We start from the raw sequence: 20,987 nt of genomic DNA, 5'->3' as shown, positions 1-20,987 counted from the left end.
GCTATCTGCCATGTCATGGATGTATAGTAAAAAGAGAATTGGTGCTAAGACTGTTACTTGTGGTACTCCGGATGAAACCTCTACCCAATCAGATCGCTGACTTTCGATTTCTACGTACTGTTGTCGACCTGCAAGGGAGGCTTTTATCCAGTTTACTATGCTTCCAGATCCGAGAATGTGTTCTGGTTTGCCCAGGAGTTTAGGATGGGATACCCTGTCGAGGGCCTTGGATAGATCTCGAAGTATTATGGCAGTCTGCCCACGGTTATAAATTGTTAGAGCGAGATCATGTACAGTTTGTGTCAATTGCGCAACAGTAGACAGTCCTTTTCTGAAACCATGCTGGTTGTTGCTAATCAAGTTATTATCTTTCGCAAAGGTTACGATGTGTTTTAGTATGAAATGTTTGTGAATTTTGCAAGATGTGCAAGTTAGCGAGATGGGTCTATAAATTGATGGGCTTGTCGCGTCACTTTATCTGAGAATCGGGACAATCTACTATTTTCCAGTCTTTGGGCGCGTCAGACGATTGTAGAGATTTTTAAAGTAAGTAAAAGGTATTTAGAGACCCATTCTGCGTATCTCTTGAGAAAAGTATTTGAACTCCCATCTTGGCCGCAAGATTTTTCAACGTCGACGTTAAGCAGTAGTGAAAGTATACCTGATTCCGTTAGCTCTAGATAATCAAGTATGTCGCCGGTTCCCCTCGGCTGATGGTTTAAATCTGGTGAAGTTCCGTTGTCTTGTGTAAAAACGGATTTAAAATATCTATTGAACTGACTTGCTCTTTGGAAAGCATCCTTAGGCGGCAAATTGCTTTCCTTATGCATGTTCGCGTTAAAATATCTCCAAAATTTTTGAGGAGCCGTCTTGATGAAGTTGCTAAGTGTGACGTTCATGTACGCATGTTTTGCTTGTTTTATCGCTGCTCTCAATACATGTGCCAATTTGCTAATTTTCTCAGAGCAGCAGGGATTTGATGTCTTGTTCTTAAGTTTCCTCAGCCTTGACATTTTACGTTTCATATGTATTATATTCCTTGTGATCCAAGGGCGCACTTTCTTTCTTTTTCATGGGTACAAAGTTTGATAAACAGTGCTGTAAATAGGTCTCAGATTTTGTCCATAATTCATCTACTGTCACAGAATTATCATGAAAAATACAAGAAAAATTGGGGTAGTGATAATCAAAAAGTTCAAGAATGGTGACATCATCTGCATATTTCCAATCATACATTCCATGGCGCTGTCTTTGTTTGGTGTGAATGTATGTGAACAGCACCTTTTGAGTGTATCGCTGTGCGTTACGAAGCGGAGCGGTACGTAGGCAAACAGATGCGCTGACGACGTTGCGATCATTATAAGCCGTTATCGCTCTTTAGTGCCTTACCCATCCGTGTAGAGCCGTTATGAACCGTGGCCAAACCTACTCCGGCGGTGGCACTGCCGCACGGACCGTACCTTGAAAGCGATCTGCGATGCCGAAAAAGAGTGCCGACTGCTGATATAGCTTCGTCCTTTGTGTTCTCGCCGCCTAATTACCGTTTAAGAAAGAATAGCGCAGGTATAGTTTCTCGCTACGTCCTAGACGGCGTAACCGAGTACAGATCCAAACCAGGTCGTCGGACTAGTATCCCACGTAGCGTCGTCGAAGACGGTAGTGCCGGCTGCCGGTCCTCTGCTGGTTCTTGGTTAGGAGGCGGGCGAGCTGTCGGTTTCCATCGGCGCGCAGGAGATAGGCGCCGACGTCGATATTCTCATCGTCCAAGACGGGGCTCAGCACGGCGTCGAGAGTCGTCGTCGGGTTCCTTCCGTAAACTAGCCTGAATGGTGTGATTCGCGTTGTTTCTTGCACTGCCGCGCTAGAAGCGATGGCCATGTATGGCAGGACGGCACTCCACGTCTTGCGCTCGACGTCGACGTACTTTGCTAGCGTGTTGGCGAGGGTCTTGTTTAGCCACTCCGTAAGACTAATCGTCTACAAGTGGTAGGCAGTTGTCTTCTTGTAGCTGGCCTGCCTGCATTGCAGAATCGCTTGGGTGAGCGCTCCTGTAAAGGCCGTTCCTCTGTCGGTGATGAGCGCTTCTTGGGCACCATCTCGCAGCATGGTGTTCTTGATGATGAATTTCGCCATTTGCCATAAGTATGAGCTTGAGCTATTCGGGAAGACAGCAACAACAGACATGGGCAGGAAAGCCTGATACGATCTCAGAAGAAAGCTTCAAATTAAAACGAAGTTTCGAATAACATAGAGCGCCTGTACAGGAATACCATGTTTTGTGGCCGAAATTCCTGGGTACTCGACAACTACGCACGAAAACATTTTGTCCTCAAGGACAACAGCAAAAAGCCCAAGGGAGCCCAATGACGCTAGTCAGTGTAGGCACAGAGTAGTGATTGAACGTTTCCTATTTTTGTCAAGAGTACTGACTGTTTGTGGAGGTTTTCTAGGCAGAGTATAAATTTTATAATGCTGTAAAGATTTCAATGACACCAAAAGTGAGAAGTTCTTTTTCAATCGAATGTAACTGATTACTTCCATTTTCCTGTTGCATAGACAATTACTCATGTACATAAGCTAACGGGCATCAGCAAGGGGCTGCTGCGATTCGTTTTACCTATGCTCCAAAACAATTGAGTGGCAGCTGTAAGATTCAGTAGGAATTCGAAAATCCTACATACCTGAACCTGTGGAAAACACAGCTGCCGCTTTCCCGTAAACCACTCGGCCTTCATGTGTTGAGATTAACCAATTGATTTTTACAATTTCAGAGGCTATTTTAATTTTTTTTGCATATATGTAGCCTTTCAGCTTATGATATTCTCGCCAAAATCTCGCGCATATGACCGAATATCTTTCACATAAACTAAGCCAAACATTTTGGCCATGAAGAGCAGGGAGCAAAAACATACCACAGTATTTTAGATTTTCCGCCCATTCATGGTGGCAACCTGGTTTTTTCACTTTCAGGTTTATGTTTTATGCCAGCTACGAGCCATTAGGAAGCGCTCATTTCTGTTGACAACAGTAAGTTTCTTGTCTGTTGTTTCGCTTGTGGATGAAAGAACATATACGCATATAAGCACATCATATAGAACTGAATTTAACATGTAATTATCACTTTACTGAAGTATACAAAATAACCGCGCAGGAAAAGTATGCCTTGTAATGATCACAGTGGACTTGTGTCTGTAAAACAACGGAGTAGACTACTCGAGGCACATGTAACATGTGTGACAGTGAATGATAATGTGAAGGGCGGTCCTTTCACAAGTATTTACCAGGGGAAAGCTGGAGGTTTATAGAGGAGAGATGTCTGCACCTCTGGCTTGTCGACGGTATGGTAAATTTATCAGTCATACCCAACGAGAGTATCGCGCAATACACGACCTCTGATGAGAAAACTTGAAGCTTTTTCACTAAGGGCTTATGGCTTCCATGAGCCATATGTGTACAAGGCTGTCCAGACATTCGGAGTCAAAACTCTCACTGTAGATGGGAAGGCCTACCCAAATACCTTAGCACACTAATACCGAAGTACTTGGAGTTTTACTGCCAACGTATAAAAATGCATATGTGTAAAAAAGAACGTGAAATAGTCTAGATGTTTCACATCAAGATAAATCATACATTCTGCATTGCACCTTGGTCTCTCAGCGAGCTTATATGTGACACTAGCCTTAAAAAATTTACCCTAATTTTCTAGCACGAGGGCGTGTACGAGGAAGGCTTTTGAGCATATATGTGTTGCACACTGTAATAATTTTTTTAGTGCAGCTGTGTCCGCTGTGCTTGCTTTTCGTTGTCGTCATTGGCTTGGTGCTGCCATTATATATATATATATATATATATATATATATATATATATATACGTGCATGTTAAATATGTATTTTTCATTATCAAACTTAAAGCTAGCATTCCGTAGATCCTCACATAAAGTATCCATATGTTTCAAACGGGAGCCTAATATGTGTTCTGCATAACTTTCTTATCTGAGGACTGCTTCATAATCGCTTCTTCAATTTTTTTTCAGTTGTCAATGCCACAACGAACTATACGTTATATAATATTACAATACCTTGTTGTGCTGTTGCGCAGAAATCGAAACAGTATTGGAATCAACGTACGTAAATCCCACCATTTATTACGTTTTATCTCAGGAAGAGGTGCAGCCCATATAATCGTATAGAAAGCTTATTTTCCTTTTTTTTGCTCCCGGGTCCTTGAGTGCTCCTCTATCACGAGAGTTTGCAAGAACATACGTAGATTATGCTGTTCCACAAAATACACTCGATATTTCGACATAGTCCAATTCATCATGTCAGACTAAATGATTTGATTTGCACAAACTCTCGGTTTTGCACGTGGAACTCAAGAAATGTTTCCTCGCACCTATTCATGAACGAAAAATAACAGATTCCATGCACCCGAAAATACCGCTTAAACTCTTTATAACGAAGGGGGTTAGAAGAACAAATAAATATAACGAAATTATTGAACTTCGCCTTGACATTCTCACAGAAACATGTACATCGTAAATCTTGGTCTAACGCAGCAAAATATGTTGTCTAATTGAATTTACTGAACTTTTCTTAGGCTCAGAATAAGGACTCAAATATATTTTCGGTCAAGAATGCCTCAATTTTGTAGCACATGACGCTGCTTATTATTAGTCTGACTCAGTAGATACAACCTCCAGTGAGTTGTCGGCCATCTTTCAATCAGGGTCGGGAAAGGTCATAAAAATATAATAGTAGATGTTTGCTTTAAAATGCAGTATAAATCAGCAGCTACTTTACGCTGGCGAAAGATCACTTTATTCCAATCCTTTGCTGGCGCGGATACAGGGTTTGTCGTTAATTAGCTCTATTAACATGTAGCTCAATTGTTAGCTCTACGAAATGCCATTGCGAATAAAGTACACAATACAATAAATGGTGCTGTCAAACAATGATTTTGGCTCCACTTTTCTAACTGGGGTACGGTCATCACCGAATGTGTTGCCATGGAAGATGGCGCGTTTTGAAGAAGGTCCCACAGATTGAGCCAGCCCAACAAGACAACCTAAAGAAGCACGGAAGCGACCGCGGCGAGATCGAGGCTTGCATGAACAAAGACAGCAAACCTAATACATGAGCCAGCGATTTCCCTTTTTCTTACAAGATGAACTGATACGTCGTGGTAAAAACGTGTAGTGTGCAAAGAACACAAATAATCACTAGTGTGACAGAGGCTAAGAAAGAAATTGAAGCAAAACAAGGGCCATGAGTGACGTTACTGATATCAGGTCAGATTGAGGAGATTTCAGAAACGCCAAAGGCTCCTAATATAGAAAATGAAAACATTTTACTGGCACAGACAGCTGATAGAGAATTTGAAACAGTTATTGAGTCTACTTGAAGATCACCACATGCCTTAACAATACCAATGTCGGGTCTGTAACAAACTCATTGACTCGCCAAAAAGAGAGTGGCATGACCGATATAACCAGGTCATTTCAAACCAACATGCTAAAGCCGCCTAAGCTCGAACTGGTCAAGTTTAACTGCGATAATATGAAGTAGCAAAAATGTAACCTTCAGTTCAACGCAGCAGAACCTCATAGGCCAGATACGGCTAAAATTTAAAAAATGATATATTATACTATCACTAATTGGGAAAGCAGCTTCATGATTCGAAGGAACCGCAGGCGATATACATACTAAGCAATAATTACAACATGGAAAAACTATTAGCGGAAATGCACATGAGAAAGCTGACTAATCTGAAGTCACCAAAACCTTGCAATGATGTAAGAAATTTAAGGTGAACCTGAAGATACAAGTACATGTTCGAGGGCTTCAGTTTAACGTCTACGCTGCGAATGCTAAGCATCCATGCTACTCTTCATCCCGAAGAGAGTATTAGCTGCAAATTTGCACTTCGAATTTAAGCTGGACGGAAAGTGATGAACTGAAATGCCCAATGGGACCTGAAATTTCAAAATCATTAGCTCTAATGCCGACGTACATCAAATACTAACAAGGTATATTCAGGTGCAAGGAACATGTATAGAAAAGGTTACACGCTCTGAATTGGTAGCATCAAGGAGAAGACCTGGAAATACTCTCCCGATTATGACAACCTCTCTGAGCACTGCTGCAAAATGCTGCATATTTGCAAGCAAGCAGTTAACTATACTGACAACTGTCGCAGAACGCTGCTTTATGAAGAAAAGAAGTTGAAGTTCAAGGAAGATAGCATGTGTTTTCGATATATTCGACATCGTCACGACGCCAAAATTTGCACGAAAAACAGCAGCTACAAGCTTTGCAAAAACAGACAGGTTATTTTTCTATGCAGAAGGAAACGACCAACAACTCGGCATTCCAGCACAGAAGCCATACTCAAGTACAAATCAAGGGAGAAACAGCTGGAGAAAGAGCAGCTTGCGTACTCACCAACTGGGCATCGAATATTTTTCTTGCGATGACATTTGCCTGGACGGAAGCACAAAACGACGCCATTTATAGTCGCCTCTTACTGGACATTGGAACCGAGCGATCATATACGCAGAAGAGCCTATGAGAATAACTTACTTGTTGAGTGAACAGAAGAGAAAAAATGGGGATTCGACCATTCGGTGTAGGTTTGAAAAAGAGAGTAATGAGCCTTGCAGACGTAAAGAAGAAAGAACGACTCCATGGCGAAAATGAAATAACTGAAGTGCTTGAAATAGGAAACAATTTGGGGAGAAATGATGCCGTCATTATCGCAATTATTGCAATGCAAGTGCCGAGACATGAACATCAACGTAGCTGTCTAACTAGATAACGTAGTAACATCCAAATTTATCGGCATCATCATTGGGTCTGACCACTATTGTACTTTGATGACAGGACTGGCGAAGTGACGTGGGGACCGATCACAGGCCTGTCTATTTTTCAGACAATTTTTGGTTGATAACTTCCAGGAGCAACACGCCAATCGTCTCAACTGAAATAAAGATCTAAGTCAATTGTGCTGAATATTTATGCTGGAAATTCTGGTTTAACAATAGACCTAAGCAGTGCGTGGAACTATAAAGGATTGCAAGAGAAACATACGAACAGGCACAGAAAATCATTCGACCGGTTGTGACCGACAACCACCAGGAAAGCTCAAAAAAAAAATCGTAGCGCTGATGTCAAAGGTCAAACCACGTGGAACGAACCACTGGCTTTGAGAAACATGTCAGTAGACTCCGGAAGGCACCATTTTCATGCCGTGGGAAACACCGGCGCATCAGCTGAATTCGGAGGTCTTCTCAGAACAACACAAAAGTGAACAAACCACCATCCAAGTCAGAAAACAAGAACAGAAGTTGGCTGCAGATGATAGTTTTTACGGCAAGGCAAAGACAACGCACGAGATATGAAGAACTCTGGATATAAAACTGAAAGTGGGATAACAAGAACACAGGAATAAACGGCCTTGTTTGAACAAAGATAAACATGGACGTTTCCCGAATGCAATCAGTTATTAATAGAGAAAGAAGTTGCAAATGAAGGTGAGACGTCAGGTTCAGACGGGAAAATATTTCTTGCGTGCAACAAAATTTTGTAGAATCCACTCACGATGACTGTCGACGCTAATGCGTTGGAATTTAGCAATATACCCAAATAACATATTGCCCCTGTCGAAACGAGTATTGTATGATGCGTCTACTGCAGCAGAATTCCACTTTCGCGCTTCCTTAGGAACACTGGGTGCCATCTAGCACCAACGCCGCGAAGCCTGCGTGTGGCCTCCGAATGTACGGCACTCCGGTGTGTGCCAACGCTTAGAAACACGTCATGCGGCAACCGGGCTCTTTCGCGCTTCTGTCAGGACGCGCTGCACCATCAAGCGACACTGTCAAAAAGTACGCGCACGGTGTCCTAGACAAGAAGCGTGGTACGCCGGTTCCAGCAATAGCTCAGAATTCTTTCCTCGCTTGGCCTCACACTCACTAGCACATATTCAATGACCAAAAGTGGCGGGAGGTTTATTAAAAGCGGCACACACCCAGTGCATTTAAAGCGCAGCTCGTTAAAACCTTGTCATGAAAGACGTCCATGGAAAAGCTACATGCAGCCAGTGCATTTGTGGCGCAGCCTACTAAGGCATCGGGCCACTCACCTCAAGGAGACCGCGTGACGTCGATTCGCTTCCGTTCTGCATCGGAAAAGCTTAAGAGAACTTTTTCGTCATTCTAGAGCGGCGCGTTCACAGTCGCACATACTTAGTTACGAAAGCTGCCGTCGACGACATTCGTCGGCGAGCGGCCTACACTTACCAGCACATACCTAGTGACCAAAGTCGGCCATAAAAGATGTTAATTGGAGATCAGCACAGATTGATCGGCAGATACCCGTTGCTCCAAGTCAGCGTCATAGAGTTTCTATAAGCAGCAGTACCTGCTACGCCCCACGTCTACAGTGACCAATATCGGCGTCAAAGAGGCCCGTCGTAGAGCGGCAGCTACGCGTAGATTGTCACATACTACCTGAGAGAAGTTGATCTGATGGTTTGTTTCGAAGCCGGTAGCCTCGGTGCAGCAGTCCGATGCGCTAACCATTCCAACACAGGATACCTAGTGACCGATGTAGGCGGAAAAGGTTAGATACAGACGTAGAAGCATAGATGCAAACAACGGACGGACGGACAGACAGACAGACAGACAGACAGACAGACAGACAGACAGACAGACAGACAGACAGACAGACAGACAGACAGACAGACAGACAGACAGACAGGCAGGCAGGCAGACAGACAGACAGACAGACAGACAGACAGACAGACAGACAGACAGACAGACAGACAGACAGACAGACAGACAGACAGACAGACAGACAGACAGACAGACAGACAGACAGACAGACGGACGGACGGACGGACGGACGGACGGACGGACGGACGGGCGGACATATAGACGAACAGATAGACGGATAGATAGACGGATGGGCAGACGGACGGACAGATAGACAGATAGACAGAAGGGCAGATAGATGGACAGAGAGATAGCCACAGAAAGCGCGTGAAGTACCCTGAGAATGCTACCTTATTGAACAATCAAACGGGCATTGGGGGTCTGGGAAAAATGCAATTCTACTCTGGTGCGGACAGAAAAGTTCGTTCATGCATGTTGAAGACTTGTCCACAGACCTTCGGACCAACTTTACTTCATCGAAAGCTGCTCCCAGTTAAGCAGCACTTTCCCCCGGCTGGGATCTGTAGACTCATTAGCGGCGATCCACAAAATAAACGCAACTCACTCTGACTCACAAAAAGTTAAATATTGTATTTCGCTTTTTGGGTGACTAGGAGCCCGACGCCAAAAATCTCCTCAGCCCGGCTCATTCAGACTCAGGTTCACCAAATTTCCGCTTGCCCGGGCTCATTCGGAGTCACCCTTAGCAGAATTCTAGTCTGTCATCCTTACTCTGACTCAAACTCACCTATATTCTACACAGCCGGGCTCACTCGCACGCAGGCTCACTAAGATTAGACTAAGCTAGGTTCATATCTACCCTGACTCAACATAGTGACTCAGACTGGCCCACTTAGAATCATTGCAATACCTCGGGTTATTTTGTAATCTCGTAATTATGAGCACAATCATGCTAGCGGGATTATGGGTTGAATCTCCATTAAATATAATATATTCGCCCACCTATGCATTTATTTTGAACTCACAAGCCGAATAATTCACAGGCTCGTAATTCACTCATGTGAATTATGAGCTCACTAAAAGCATCAATGATACAGCTCAACAACATATCGTAGCGCGAAGGCACAATTACAAAGAACACGCGCAGACACACGTCACAAGCGCTGGTGCCCTCGCTCTACAACATGTAATTATTGAAACACCAACTAGCCCAAAAGCGGTCCTCCTGCACAGATACAAAAAAAGATCACAGATCACATCAAAGTTACATTTGTACTCACTCTTACTCCCAAGGACTGCCACAGATTCGCATGAACTCTATTCAGCTGTAAATTATGTAAGTGGACATAGGACACAGACTCGCAACCGCTACAATGCCTACTTGCACGAATTAGGATATCTTGCGAAGAAAAGGGAAAAAAGGAAAAATGCGCGCCTACTAGAAAACATCTCAGTACTGTAGTAGCTGCAGAAGAGTGAATATGGGCCTTCGTGTATCATTTCAAGGAATTCCTGCTCATCAAATGTGTATTTGCCACTGGCAGTTCATTTATTTTTATTTTTTTATATTCAGTACATACAGCTTCCTCTAGGGCATTATTGTAGGGGGAACATTAGAAATAAATAACAAGAGACATATACTGTAAGTTAGGCAAATTATGCAGCATATAAAGCATCTAAAATATCCATGCACTCTTTTTGCAAAAAGCAAAAACAAAAAACTATAATGCGAAGATGAAAGGGCATGTATAACATACCTATGCACTACGGGAGCAAGGAGCACAAACGAGAACGAATATACACAGGTGAAGAAGCAACTCACGCACACGCGAAAAAGGAACATCTCAATATAGCGATCTGGGCTAACTTCGTTGGGAATAATAAAAAAAAGAGTAATAAAACATCCAAGGTCAAGCAATATTGCACTTATATTAACACGTGGTTCTGCAACGGTGTTAGAAGGGATGTGGGAGGGGCAGTAGCAATTTAAGCAGGTAGACCGTTCCAGTCATGCACTGGTCGTGGAATAAAGCTATATTTCAATGCGTTTATTCGGCAACTGTAGTCACGTGCCTTTAATACGTGGTCAGTGCGGGCGGAAATGTAGCTGGGCTCCTTTATGTGGTATCAATCGTCGCTTACAGCGCATACGTAGACGAGGGACAAAAAGGACGACGAAGACAAGCGCTTGTCTTCGTCGTGCTTTTTGTCTCTCGTCTATGTATGCGCTGTAAGTGACGATTGATACCATGGAATACCAACTAGCCCGTACGCAAACCTTGCTCCTTTATGTATTTCTCTTTTTGAGTGCCAGTGTAATTGGTAAGAACATTATAAAAGAAAGAGAGTCCGAGATATTTTCGCCTGTTTTCAAGGAACGGCCATCCCTACTCTTCGCGCACACCAGAAAAGCTCTTTTGAAAATTATAATAGCCAGATACGAATCTGGTAGCCCTTTTTTGGACGCGCACCAGTTCTTCAACATGCAGTTTGTATGAGGATCCCTGGCGGCGCGAGCGTGCTCAAGTATAGGATGAACGCTCGAAATATGTGAAGTTTCCTTTAGCGTAAAGGGATCATCCTTGAAGTTTCGTCGGACGAAGTTTAATGCGCGGCTGGCTTTTGAAGTCATATAAGTGACGTGTGTGTTCTATGATAAATCAGCAGAAAACATGTCTCCTAAGTACTTATAAGTTGAGACAGCAGATATTTATGTGCTACCAAGGAAGTAGTCTGCTTGAAGGAATTGTTTCTTTTTCGTAAAGCGGACAAGATTACATTCTGGGAAATGTGTTATTGCGGGATTACAGAGAAATAATTCCGAGTATCAATGTTAATAAACTATGGTGATCACGCTGTACGCTTAGACATGTGACATATTTGGCCCCGTACACTTTTAATTACAAGAGCATGCAGTAAAAAAAAAATGCTGCAGTAAAAGCTATAGCATAGGACATAGCTTCCAAACAATCAATCCTTTTAAAAGTGATATATATAGTCTACAAAGAAAAAAATAAAATGTAACCTGCAGCGAAGCAATTGATGCAAGAAAATATACTAAACATCAGGACATGATAGGCCTACTTTTATATCGAACACCGTAATGTAGCCACAACATTTAGGAACAGAAATAAGCAGCAAGTTGAATGAAGTTGCATATATATTTAGCCGACTTATTAAGGTGTGTTAAGAAATATGCCAATAAACTTATCCACGAATGATTCGGAGACCCTACTTTTTCGCACCCTCATGTACACTTCATACATACCTGACCAGACCATCCTGATTATGCGTCCTGGTGCTCCTCCTTTATGTGGGCGCTGTTGTCGGTCAGGGCCTTGCCTCTGCAAAAATAGTTCATATTTACCTTATGGCAGTGGCATATTAACGCTGTCACATGATGAACACATGCAAGGTGCACCTAAAATAGTCAAGAAAACAGTGTTTACATTAGTGCTGTTTGGCAAAAGAGCACACAGTCGAAGTCACTGATGAATCTCATGATAATAGGGACCCTTCATCACAGTAAAATTTGAACAGACACACAGCAACAGCATATTATAAAGAAATCCTTGTTTACGTAAGAATTCGTTTTTTTTCATGAGAGCTTAATCAGCTTTCCCTAGTCAGATCTAGTTACGTCAAATTTATGTCAACACACCTTGCATTAAAAAGTAAGCTGTGGAATAGCAATTAGTGTTTGCTTACATTCTTTCGCCTAAAACTGCTCGTAAACCGAAAACATTATAAGCAGAGACCATTTACAACATCAAAGCATTCATAAGGGAGGAAACGCCAGTCCGCTAAGAATTGGGGAAAAGGCAGGTGAGTCGCTATCCAACTTTTCTAGAAAAGCCGGAGTTCGCGCACAGGCACACATAACGAGCACGATTATTTGCGAACGTAATCATCCTCAACTGTAGAAAACGCTTATCAAGGTTTTCCATTCGGCATTCAGGCAATAAATTTGAGCAAATAACTTCTGACAACCAGCGCTCAGCAAGCGCTCGTTTGACTATTTATGTAGGAGTTTTATTTCCTAGGTTCGCAAGGCACACTATGCACACATGAAAAGCACGCACAACACGTGTGTGGTACCATTAGCACCATTAATTACCCGTTGAATGTTACAACGCGCTGGAAAAGCGCGCTCCAAGTTGCCGGTGCCGTGGTGTTACTCCAAGCATACCTGCCGTTGCGTAGTGGATGAGCTGAGGCACGCTGATAATACGCATTTCTTTGCGACGTCCACCAATCTTTCCACGACAACCAGAGACTGATGTCGACGGCATGAAAATCGTTGGTCCACATTTGCCCGGCGTGCCACGCATGTGGCGAGTGTCCAGAGAGACACAAACTATCTTCTGGCACTTCTTTGTGCACGAACTAACACAAAACCAAGCGATTATCCAAACACACCGCAGCAGCACGCACAAGCAACCGGCACGTTGAATATAGAGAACAGGATAGATTAATGAATGCTATGAGCGTCCCCTTTGAAATGGGCGTTAGGTGGCGCCTCCAACAGGTCGCATGGGGTGTGCGTAGACATGCACTGTGCACATCTGCAGTGTGCGATGTTTTTGTGCGGATTTTAACCATTTCAGTCTGAAAGCATCCTATCTTCGAGCATTTATCGGTCGGTGTGGCGCAGGTTACACCCCTGTCTTCCGCAATTGCTTTCGTGTCGCTGTGTTGAACGTGCGCGGGTTGCGCTTCTGTCGGCCTTGCGTGTTTATCGTAGGGCCCATGACGATTCCTAAAGAACACACATACACGCGTCTATGCAGTGCGCATGTGTCTCATGTGTTGTGTGCCACAAATATGCGGCGGTGTACGATGTCTCTGCAGCCATGTGCTGCAGGGCATTCCAGTGAGTATACGTAGCCGGTTAAATGCGGTTATTTTTGTTTCTTCATTATCTTTGTGATTCACCTGTATCTGCGTTAGAAACCGCTGCGCGTTTCCATGACGTTGCATTGTGAACGTTTATTAAAATTGAGCGATGCGTAACACCGTCAAACACCTCGCTCATGTCTAGCGCTAGTATTGTTCGTGTGGCTCTGATAGGGCCTGGCTGCAGATTTCTTGTTTCAATTGCGAAATTATGTCCTGTGCGGTAAGATTGGGCCTAAAACCCAACATCGTGTGAAAAAATAGCCCCTCCGTCTCAGGGATCCGTTAAGACCTCTGAGTATAACATGCTCCATGACATTTACTCAGCAAGAGGTAAAGGAAATTGGCATTAAGTTTCCTAAGTCGGCCTTGACTGGTTTCGGTATGAAAATGACATTTCCATGTTTGAAACTGAGGCAAATGGCGCCACTTCACGCAGCCACCCGCCGCGGTTGCTCAGTGGCTATGGTGTTAGGCTGCTGAGCACGAGGTCGCGGGATCGAATCCCGGCCACGACGGCCGCATTTCGATGGGGGCGAAATGCGAAATCGCGCTCGTCCTGTCTGCTCCTTTCTGTGTCCGTGTTCTACTTCGCGCTAGAAGCCAAAATAATGCGAAAACACCCGTGTACTTAGATTTAGGTGCACGTTAAAGAACCCCAGGTGGTCGAAATTTCCGGAGTCCTCCACTACGGCGTGCCTCATAATCAGAAAGTCGTTTTGGCACGTAATACCCCATAATATATATATATATATATATATATATATTCACGCAGCAACACGCAGAGTATGAGCACTACAGACGAAATATTGCAGAACAGGTGCGTGCGCTCCGTATAGAGTTGAGGTGTGACCTTTTGGAAGTACGTTAGCTTAAGCGCCATTCGAGCAAGAGTAAGTTGTTGGAGCTTGTTCAGCAGCAAATCGCGACCACTGTTGGTTGAATGTACGATTTTCACAACCCCATAACTTACGTCTACAAACATTGAACAACAATATTAAATGTTAGGTAATTACTTAGTTGGAGGCCACGGACTGAGAAAGGCCGGTTTCTTAACAATTAGACTCCATAGAATATGCACTTGGTCTTATCGACCAATATCGATTATATCTTTTTAAAACTTGGTGTATGATAGTTGGTACACTCTGCATGATTTCTCCGACATTCTGTTTGAGATGCTTTGCGTTAGACGTTTCGCGATTGACAGAAATCGACGTTGTGCCTTATGCATCGAATCCGCATACGACTCTTACGAGGCTTCTTCGACATCGTGAAATAATAAATTCCCACGTTAAGTTATGTCTTTGTTATCGTTTAGGCAACGCTGCATGACAGGAAATTCTTCGCAGGGTGAATAGTGCAGTCTGTGATTTCCAGTATTTAGGGTCTTCAAGGTGCAACGACTAGAAATTTTTATTTAAGGTTTAATCTTGTCGAGATTTCGGCAAGCTTAGCGTTCGAAATTTCTGGCTCCTTATACAGATTAGCAAGTTGACCTTTCAGATTCATATCCGATCTGAAGCTCCAACCAAGGCGTACGAAGATCCCGCGGTAAATTCTTAATCTCGTCCGAGTCACTTGGTTAAGCGGTTGAACGATAACTAGGCTCGGGATTCCATTGTACCTTACCAGACATTGTTAACACCTGTTCCACAATCATGAAAGAGTCATCAAGAATAAAAAAACAAACGCCCTGGTGGCGTAGGGGCCTTGGCATTGAGCTACTATGCCCTAGGGTGCGGGATCGAGTCCAGGCCGCGGTGGCCGCATGTCGTAAGGGGCGAACCGCAGACAGCCGTCCATTTCGTGCACGTTAAAAAACGCCGGCTCACCAAAATTATTGCAGCGACCCCCAGTACGGCTAGCCTTATAATGATATCGTCGTTTCGGCAGAGAAATCCGACAATTTAATTCATTTTCTTTAGTAGGGAAGAGCACACATGGCGAGGCACTCGTTAGCTCGTGGCGGTGACAGCTGGTAGCTGACAGTGTAGGTGGGCGCATGGGCACTCTTCTTCCCGAAAAAAAAAAACCATTGCATATATATTGCGACATGTAGCAGAAGACCATCATCAGCATCAGCCTTCTACGCCCACTAGACGGCAAAGGCCTCTCCCATACTGCTCCAACTACCCCGGTGATGTGTTAATTGTGGCCATATTGTCCCTGCAAACTTCTCAACCTCATCCGCCCACCTAACTTTCTGCCGCGCCCTGTTACGCTTCCCTTCAATTGGAATCCAGTCCGGAACTCTTAATGACCATCGGTTATCTTCCCTCCTCATTACATGCCCTGCCCATACCAATTTCTTTCTCTTGATTTCAACTAAGATGTCATTAACTCGCGTTTGTTCCGTCACCCATTCTGCTCTTTTTTTATGCCCCCTCCCTTAACGTTACACCCATAATTCTTCTTTCTCTAGCTCGTTGCGTCGTCCTCAATTTAAGTAGAACCCTTTTCGTAAGCCTCCAGGTTTCTGCCGCGTAGGTGAGTAATGGTAATACTTGCGTATTTTGCACTTTCCTCTTCAGGGATAATGGCGACCTGCTGTTCGTGCTCTTAGAGTGCCTGCCAAACGGACCCCAGCCCATTCTTATTCTTCAGGTTATTTCAGTCTCATGATCCGGATCTGCGGTCACTACCTGCCCCAAGCAGCTGTATTCAGTCACCACTTCCGGTGCCTCGCTACCAAATCGTAAACTGCTGTTCTCTTCCAAGACTGTTAAACATTACTTTAGTTTTCTACAGATTAATTTTTAGTCCCACCCTTCTGCTTTGCCTCTCCAGGTGAGTGAGCATGCATTGCAATTGGTCTCCTGAGTTACTAAACAAGGCAATATCATCAGCGAATTGTAAGTTACTAAGGTATTTTCCATTAACTCTTATCCCCATGTCTTCCCAATTCAGGTCTCTGATTACCTCCTCTAAACACGCTGTGAAGAGCATGGAGAGGTCATATCTCCCTGCCTGATGCCCTTCCTTATTGGGATTCTGTTGCTTTCTTTATGGAGCACTATGGTGGCTGTGGAGCCGCTATAGATATCTTTCTGTATATTTACATACGGCTTCCCCCCCCCCCCCCCCGCCCGTTTACACCATGATATCGTATTGCCTGCCTGACTGCTGAGGTTTAGTCTGAGTCAAACGCTTTCTCGTAATCAATGAAAGCTATATATAAGGGTTGGTTATATTCCGCACATTTCTCTATCACCTGATTGATAGTGTGGATATGGCCTATTCTTAAGTAGCATTTACGAAATCATGCCTGGACCTTTGGTTGACAATAGACTAAGACGTTCCTGACTCTATTTGCGATTACCTTAGTGAATACTTTCTAGGCAATGGACAGTAAGCTGATCGGTCTATAATTTTTGTTGTCTTTGCGCCCCCTTTCTTATTGATTATTTTGGCATGCTTCCAAGATACCGGTACACGTGAGGTCATGAGGCATTGCGTATACAGGGTGGCCAGTTTTTTTAGAATAATCTGTCCACCATCCTACAAAAAATCCGCTGCAACCTGATCCTCCCTTTCTTTGCTTCTTCCGGCGTTACTTATGGGATGTCAAATTCCTCTAGACTATTCCCGCTTGCATTATCTTCTTGGGTGCTAATGCTACTGTATAAATCACTATAGAACACTTCAGCCACGTGAACTATCTTATCCATATTAGTAATGATATTGCCGGCTTTGTCTTTTAACGCATACATCTGGTTCTTCCCTATTGCTATATTGTTCTTGACTTCGTTTAGGCTTCCCCCGTTCTTGAGAGCATGCTCAATTCTATCCATATTATACTTCCGTATATCAGTAATCTTACGCTTGTTGACTAACTTGGAAAGCTCTGCCAGTTCCAATCTTGCTGTAGGGTTAGATACTTTCATACATTGGCGTTTCTTAATCAGATCTTTCGTCTCCTGCGATAGCTTAGCGGTATCCTGTCTAAAGAAATTGCCACCCACTTCTATTGTCACCATGACTGGATGCAGGCGCGTACACCTGTACGACCTTCAGTTTGTGCCTCATATTAAGTTTCACAAGACCTGCCACTCTCTCGTGAATGCTATAAAATTCCTGTCTGTTAGCAACTATATCCTTATTAATCAGGAATGCCACTCCTAGTTCTCGTCTCTCCGCTAAGCCCCAGTAGCACAGAACAATTCGTGCCTCTTATTAGGTTTTACAACAAGACGGGCCACTCTCTCGTGAATGCTATACAATTCCTTTATGTCACCAATTATATCCTTCTTAGTCAGGAATCCGACTCCTAGTTCTCGTTCTCCGTTAGGCCCCGGTAGCACAGGACGTGCCCGCTTTTTAGTACTGTATATGCTTCATCTTTTCTCCCAAACTCACTGAGCCCTATTATACCCCATTTAATGTCCGCTAATTCCTCCAATAGCACTGCTGGAATCGCCTCACTAGATAACGTTCTAGCTTTAAACATTGCCAGGTTCAGATTCCAATGGCGGCCTGTTCGCATCCAGAGATTCTTAGCACTCTCTGCTGCGTCACAGGTCTGACCGCCGCCGTGGTCAGTTGCTTCGCAGCTGCTGGGGACTGAGGGCCGGGGTTCGATTGTTGTATTCATATAGGAGGTTGCGGCCAAGTACTGCACCAGGATGAGAGAGTGCGTTACCATTTCTGGTCACCGGGATCAGGCCGCACTCCACGCCTGTTGCAGGCTCTAGCAGCAGATAGTGGCAGCCATTTGGGCCGGATAGCTGCCTCCGTGCTCGCTGGTCCTTATACTAGATGAAAAGTTGGTAGGCTCGCTTGTTGCCCACAGCAATAGATTCGGATGGGAACAAAATGTTATCAGCAACTAATTTTGAAAGTTCATGGATCTAAACTACATATAGCATGCAATATTTAGGAGAAAGCGATAAAACTAGCACCTAGTCTGCAAGTCGCCACATTAGACAGCACTTAACCGTTAGTCTTACCTACAGCGTTGGCTGGGGTATTTATATAATGGACGCTTTTATGAGCGCATAAACTCTTATTGAGAAGTAAGCCATTGCGTTTCCTGACATACCAGATTTCTTAGGTGCCTTCAATCTATAACATGCAATCTATGGCCTCCAAGTAGTAAGGCTCGATATGTATACTAATGACAAGTTTCAAATTTCTTAAGTAATATTTTACTGTGTGCCGTACAATACATACTTGATTTGAATATTTTCCTTATTGTGCCGTTATATTATTTCTTCTAGCTGTTGTGAAAAGCTGCGAACTCTGGGTCAACGACAAATATTTCCAGCAGAACGGCACGTGCACTACTTCTTGTAGCAACCTATATACGAAATACTGCTTTTGCTCACCTCCAGATGTTTACAACGTGACTCAATGCGGGCTATTTTTCACAAACGGACCAAACTGTTGAAGCTGCTGCTTAATTAGCTGTGCAATAAAGAATAAGAACAGCGAAAAAAGGAGTGCCTATAAAAAGTTCTTTCGCTAAGACGGCAAAGCATCTCTGCGTTTGCTAAAGGCTATAATAAGTTGTGGTGTTTTGTTTTTGTTAACTTTCTTCTCTAAACAATTTTCATTTATTAATCTACTTTCATTTTTTTTTAATAATCGACTAATAGAGGCTGCCTGCTTCTGGCAGAAGCGATGCAATTAGCGCTACATTGGCGGCTTCCTGACGCACCGCGCCTCGTAGAGCAGCTGCACCTCAAACAACTTCCTTGTCGTAGTTTAGCAGTAGATGCAGTAATCAGTTCTTTATAAAATTAATAAAATGGAAATAAATACAGATGCCCTAAATAAACATAAAGAAAAGCGAGGAAGGAAAATAATGCTGATCGCTGCGTAACAGCCAAGCACACTCTGCTGCCACTTGAACGGCGGACAGCATTTGGGGTTCTAACGGAGTGAACAGACAGGCAGAGAGGATAGCAGAGGCTAGAAAGTAAAGAAGAGAGCAATGTAGCTAAGTAAGAGTTTTCTATAGTCATCTCGTAAAGCGAACTCCCCGAGAGAGTTTCTCACTTGGCCCCGCACAGCGGCATTGGTAAGGTCATGGACAGTAGTCAAGCGGCGAGACACGACTGCTCAAGGAAGTCAAACCTAGTACGTCCTCCCAGGAACAGAAGCTGCCAGTAAAATCGAGGGCGCGCGGTGCGTGAGAAGGAGTGGAACAAAGGGAACGCGCAACGTGTGTGGCGCATCAGGACTGACCAGGTAAAGTTACGTTCTTCACTTCGTAATGGTCACACTTCTGTAGCCTCCTTTCTGCAACTCCTGGCGCCATCCTCCAGCAGCAATGATCTGTAGCATCGTAGCATGCGCTTGAACACAGAACTGCGCAAAATACCATCAGTTTGCGCTGCCGGCAAGGAACTATTTCGCTTCCAGACTGCGGAGCCCCAAATCTGTGGTTTATCCAAGAGAATTGCTAGTCACAGCACCCCGAATCATGCTTACTGGTTAGATCTTCTATTCAGATAGGAATTTTAAACTCTTCCTTTATTAGTGTACACATTGGAGAAACAATAAACAGTTACAGTTATATCTTTTAGAATTAATGGATTACTAGTGGCCATTTACTACCCCAGAAATTAGGTACACATTTATTAAAATGCAGGATTATTTGACAAGCGAAACTTCGAAACGTGATCGAGTAGGAACATTGATGAAAACGATCTTCGAAATATCAAATGAGCGCCAGATGTTTGTATTCACTACACAGTGCAGTTCAAAATATGTGTGTAATCAGTATGGTAATAATAATGTTTATTTAAGTCATTTGTATACAAGACGGGTTAATTGTAAATCCCTGCGAGAAACCGTCGTTTTCCGGTGGAGATGAAATAGCCTGATAATGACGATTTACGTGATCTCGAACTTGCAGTGTCGTACCTAGACCCGCATAAGCCATCGTCTCTGCGGTTTATTTTCCTCTCGCTTTAACATCTTCGAACTTATCCCCATTTCTTAGAAATTATTTAAGGAATTGGAATAAATTGCCCACTGTGACAGCTGTCCTCTCTAACACAACTATACTTTATCTCCCAAGTAATTTGCAGTGCTGCCCGATGTGCCAGGTGTACACAGTCAATATCCTTGCGCAGGAGATAATAGTTCCGGACATACGTTTCTGATTATTGCTGTGATTGAGGATTGTTAGCATTCCTTGGTACAATATACGTTAAATTCATACCTGATACATGAGGTTCTTTGCGCATGTACACCGTAAGCCGTGAATTATTGTGTTGGTTATTCGCGACCAGTAATCGTGATTACCTAACAACACGGCCGTGTCCATACAACCTGCACTGCGTTATTCAATCCCAATTCGCGTTTTTAGTTGCTCTCCGCCCTGACAGCAAGAAATAAAATGATGAAATCAGCCATCGCTTCGACGCAGAGGCGTAGCCAGAAATTTCGTTTGGGGGGGGGGGGGGGGGGGCT

At 43.7% G+C, this 20,987-nt stretch overlaps 1 long non-coding RNA gene across 1 annotated transcript; it reads left to right on the top strand.

The window, feature by feature from the left end:
• The first annotated feature begins 1,087 nt into the window (after nt 1-1,087).
• LOC129387385 (uncharacterized) lies at nt 1,088-18,991 on the top strand. The gene is made up of 3 exons (XR_008614631.2): nt 1,088-3,027; nt 4,035-4,124; nt 18,785-18,991. It is a non-coding gene; the product is annotated as an uncharacterized lncRNA (long non-coding RNA).
• The last annotated feature ends 1,996 nt before the right edge of the window (nt 18,992-20,987 follow it).

This window comes from Dermacentor andersoni, chromosome 2 (assembly GCF_023375885.2).
Source record: "Dermacentor andersoni chromosome 2, qqDerAnde1_hic_scaffold, whole genome shotgun sequence".
NCBI lineage: Eukaryota > Metazoa > Arthropoda > Arachnida > Ixodida > Ixodidae > Dermacentor > Dermacentor andersoni.
This window is presented reverse-complemented; position numbering and strand designations above follow the sequence as displayed.